Source organism: Macaca nemestrina, chromosome 1 (assembly GCF_043159975.1).
Source record: "Macaca nemestrina isolate mMacNem1 chromosome 1, mMacNem.hap1, whole genome shotgun sequence".
Taxonomy (NCBI): domain Eukaryota; kingdom Metazoa; phylum Chordata; class Mammalia; order Primates; family Cercopithecidae; genus Macaca; species Macaca nemestrina.
Genome location: NC_092125.1, coordinates 10,703,892 through 10,709,144, shown reverse-complemented (window position 1 = coordinate 10,709,144; position 5,253 = coordinate 10,703,892). Strand labels below are relative to the sequence as shown.

Below are 5,253 nucleotides of genomic sequence, written 5' to 3'. Positions count from 1 at the left end.
ATGGGAAACAAACTTTCTCCTTGTAAGTCTCCTACTCCTTTTTCAAGTAGTAATGTCATCCTTCAGACACGTTCAATTAGTGGTCTTTGTGGAGTTTTGTAGAGTTTAATGGCTATGGAGGCTAGGAACATAAAAACTTTATGTAAACCATAACTATCATTTGTTTTTGGTGTTCCAAAAGAGATTTGTGAGCAAGCAGTGATGGCAAATAGAAATTCCCTTCCCAATTTGTTGGCTGGTGTGCCTAACCTTCTACGTTCCAGATCAACTGTCATGGCTGGAAGAGATACAGAGTGAAGGTTATTTGAGTGCACAGGCATATATGAGAAATAGAGAGAAGAAAAGAGGAAGGCAGGGAGAAAGAGAAGAGAGAGAGAGAGGAGAGAGAGAGGGAGAGGGAGAGAAAGAAGGAAATTAGAGTTAGAGCTGCCTAGTGAGACGAAACAGAAAATATGACCCCAGTTATTAGTTACACTCATGGCCCTCAACAAACTCTACCTCCTGGAATCAGATGAGCATCCTCTTACAGTGAAGCCTAAAGTCACCATACTGACTCTAGATGTTTCTTAGCTATCAAGAAAGCCCCACTGATGATTGCTCGAATGCAAACATGTTAAAATGTTGGTTCCAGGGATTCTATATTTATATATGGTGTCTTTTTTTTTTTTTTTTTTGAGATGAGTTTCTTGCTTTGTCACCCAGGCTGTAATGCAATGGTGTGATCATAGCTCACTCTAGCCTCAAACTCCTGGGCTCAAGCAATCCTAAGTAGCTAGGACTACAGGTGTGTGCCACTACACCTGGCTAACTTTTTTTATTCTTGATTTTGTAAAGACAGGTTCTATGTTGCCCGGGCTATGTCTTGAACTCCTGGCCTCAAGCAATTCTCCCACCTCAGCACCCTGATTAGCTAGGACTACAGGCATGCACCACCATGCCTGGCTAACTTTTTATTTTTTATTTTTCAGATAGGGTCATGCTATATTGACCTGGCTGGTCTGGAACTCCTGGTCTCAAGCAATCATCCTGCCTCAGCGTCTCAAACTGTTGGGATTACAGGTATGAGTTCCTGCACCCAGCTGTGCCTTTTACACACACTAAAAAATCTCAACCCATGATGAAACATCTTAAATATTGGCAAGAAAATTTCATTTCTCTGGAGCAACAATTTAACTTAGGTTGAAAATACAATCTGCTTTTGAATGTTTATGTCATCCACCTGGGATTATTTCTGGCTGTTTAACCAGTAGCTCGTGTATTATACTGTCATTAACTTGTTTCCAAGACAATTACTTCTGCAAATATTGTGGGCAAATATGTGCAAGTGTGTACAACTGTGTGTGTGCATGTGTTTGGGGCAGGGTACAGAGTATACAAATGTACATGTGAACACACAGGGCTTGAAAAAGAAGAAAATAATATTTTGTCACTGTCTTACATTTATTTGCACAGGGATAAAGGAAATAAGTCAGGCTTATATCCTTGTCTCTGTGTAAATTATCTTTGTGCTTCAAATAGTTGCTTGCATATGGTGACTTAACCTTTTTTCAGCTCAGGAAAAAACATTTCTGCATTTTGAAATATGTAAGGGCTGAAGCTTGTATTATTAAAAATAGACATTTTTATTTTAAAACCTAATAACTAAATGTTAAATCAACAACTTTAAAAAGTAGATAAAACTTTGAATTAAGATAGGACTTTTCCTGTTTTCCTATGTCTATTGCTTATTTCTTTTCATGTATAAATAATTTTATTATATTTAATAAACCAAACCCTCAAACTTAACAAATATATTTTGAACATGAGGATAATAATTTTGTCCTACACTAAAGTAAATTTTATTCTGGATCAAGGCCTTTCTTCTGGTGTAATAATTTTGTGAAACTTTTAAAGTTAAAAATGATATTGCAAAACTCAAGATAGGTTCTAGTTCAGCCAAAAGTTAATTTATTTTCCTGATAGCTAGTTGAGCCAATTTGGATGATGTACATCTCTGAACCAATTAAATGGAGAAGGCATTAAAATTTTCAATAAATGTGTAGTTCTATGACAGAATCAATAAACTCATATATCATGAATTAAAGTGTTGAAAGAATGGTATCATTCCAGCAAAACTTTTGTGCTATTATCAGAATATGGTAAATGGATATTGGGTAGCAAATATAGAAAAAATTCTAACTACATTGACACAATCTTTTTCCTGCCTTCTCCCTCAGCCATTGCTAAAAGCACCAAAACAAAACTAAACAACACAAAAACAACCCACATACCTTCGGGGATTTTTTTTTTTTGGAATGAGCGGGTGGAGAGTTTACCGAAAATAACAGAGCAATGAGCTTGTTTACCAACCTCTTTCTCCTATTTAATCAAACCCTTTTCCATTCCCCTGTGAGTACCAAGGCCCTCAAAGACAGTAGCATATACATAAGCTATTCGTGAAAAACAAGCACTTCTGAAGAGTGACCAAAATGAGTGAACATCCAAACATTTGTTGACAAATTTCTACTATTATATTTTTGTTTTTAATTTTACTTGTCCTTAGTGTGATATAATAAATATTTTTTCAAGTTGCCATGTATTTCTGTCTCCCAAGATGCACTGTTAATCAGTCTACTGATTATAATCCAATTAACCAATTAAAGGCAGATCTACACACCAAGAAAGGATAATTTATCATAAAGATAAAGTATGCAGATAATTCAAAGTAAAACTACAGGCTCGTTGAGTAAGAACTACATTCATTTAAGGATCATTGAATAGCTTTTGTTGACCGAAGACTAATGCTCCAACGCAGTTCTCACTTTGAGGCCTTTCAAAAGGGGCAATTAATTGGTAACGTATTTGGGACACTGACCTGAGTTGCCCAAGCAAAAATATAAACTTTGTTTTTATGAAAGAAAGTTTAAGGAAGTAGTTAAATCAGGTTACATAATATTTCTTTATCTTAATTTAATTTTATATCTTTTATAATTATTAAGTGTGCTTCCACCTGATTCTGTAAGACTTTTCTCATCTTTATACCACTTACATGACAAAGAACATATGCTCTGTATGCTTACTGTCTGCCTGCCAGCTAGGTGATAGCTAAATTGGTTGGATCTGTCTGTATAAATAATCTCCACAACAAGTGCAGTGAAAGTGAATGAAATGAAATGAAAACAGTAGGGCAGAAAGGTCGTCGGCAAAGCCTGAGTCCTGTCCTCTTGCTCTCTTCACCAGACAATATGAGCTTCATCACTCACTCTACCTTCTCCAGCAACTACCAGTCCCTGAACTCTGTCCAGGTGCCCAGCGGCGGTGCCCTGCAGGTCAGCAGCGCAGCGAGCCTCTGTGCAGGCGCCAGGGCTCTGGTTCCCAGATCTCTGTGACCCGCTTCACCAGCTTCTGGGGCTGCACGGGGTCTGGGGGCCTGACCATGGGGATGGCCGGGGATCTGGCAGGAATGGGAGGCATCCAGAATGATAAGGAGACCATGCAAAGCCTGATCGACTGCCTGGCCTCCTACCTGGACAGAGTGAGGAGCCTGGAGACGGAGAACTGGACGCTGGAGAGCAAAATCCAGGAGCACATGGAGAAGAAGGGACCACAGGTCAGAGTCTGGAGCCATTACTTCAAGACCATTGAGGAACTGAGGGCTCAGATCTTTGCAAATACTGTAGATAATGTCCACATCGTTCTGCAGATTGACAATGCCCATCTTGCTGCTGATGACTTTAGAGTCAAGTATGAGACAGAGCTGGCCATGCATCAGTCTGTGGAGAGTGACATCCATGGGCTCTGCAAGGTCATCGATGACACCAGTGTCACTCAGCTGCAGCTGGAGACAGAGATGGAGGCTGTCAAGGAGGAGCTGCTCTTCATGAAGAAGAACCATGAAGAAGAAGTAAAAGGCCTACAAGCCCAGATTGCCAGCTCTGGATTGACCATGGAGGTAGAGGCCCCCAAATCTCAGGACCTCGCCAAGATCATGGCAGACATCCGGCCCCAATATGATGAGCTGGCTCAGAAGAACCGAGAGGAGCTGGACAAGTACTGGTCTCAGCAGATTGAGGACAGCACCGCAGTGGTCACCACGCAGTCCGCGGAGGTTGGAGCTGCTGAATCGATGCTCACAGAGCTGAGAGGTACAGTCCAGTCCTTGGAGATGGATCTGTACTCCATGAGAAATCTGAGGGCCAGCTTGGAGAACAGCCTGAGGGAGGTGGAGGTCTGCTACACCCTGCAGATGGAGCAGCTCAACGGGATCCTGCTGCACCTGGAGTCAGAGCTGGCGCAGACCCAGGCAGAGAGACAGAAGTAAGAAGCCCCGCTGAACATCAAGGTCGACTTGAAGGCTGAGATTGCCATCTTCCACCACCTGCTAGAAGACAGGGAGGGCTTCAATCTCGCTGATGCCGTGGACAGCAGTTTTCCATGCAAACCATCCAAAGACCACCACCCGCTGGATAGTGGATGGCAAAGTGGTGTCTGAGACCAACAACACCAAAGTTCTGAGGCATTAAGGCAGCAGAAGCAGGGTACCCTTTGGGGAGCAGGAGACCAATAAAAAGTTCAGAAGTAAAAAAAAAAGAAAATATAAATCGTCATTAAAATAAAGGTTGATTTTTTTGTCAAGAATAATCGAGAAACTGCAAAAACATCCGATTCCCAGTATAAATGATTAAAAGCAATTAACAAATTCTACGACCGGGCGCGGTGGCTCAAGCCTGTAATCCCACCACTTTGGGAGGCCGAGACGGGTGGATCACGAGGTCAGGAGATCGAGACCATCCTGGCTAATACGGTGAAACCCCATCTCTAGTAAAAAATACAAAAAACTAGCTGGGCGAGGTGGCGGGTGCCTGTAGTCCCAGCTACTCGGGAGGCTGAGGCAGGAGAATGGCGTAAACCCGGGAGTCAGAGCTTGCAGTGAGCTGAGATCCGGTCACTGCACTCCAGCCCGGGCGATAGAGCGAGACTCCGTCTCAAAAAAAAAAAAAAAAAAACAAACAAAAAAAACAAACAAATTCTACAAAGAAATGGGGATCTATGTACAGTACAGAAGATATTTATATAAGACAGTATAGGGAGCATGTTTACTCCAGTAAATTTTGCAGGTTAGATAGTTTCTCTAAACAATACAAATGACCAATATTGACTCCACTCAGGATGACCAACCATTTGATTTACATAGGACTGAGGGAGGTCACAGGTGTGAGGCTTTCAGCACTAAAACTATAAAAGTCAAGTGGAAAACTAGGATGCATTGGACAT

The 5,253-nt window shown here is 41.5% G+C and overlaps 1 pseudogene; it reads left to right on the top strand.

Annotated features, from left to right (window-relative positions):
• Positions 1-3,224: 3,224 nt before the first annotated feature.
• Positions 3,225-4,502, top strand: LOC105474627 (keratin, type I cytoskeletal 18 pseudogene; annotated as a pseudogene).
• The last annotated feature ends 751 nt before the right edge of the window (positions 4,503-5,253 follow it).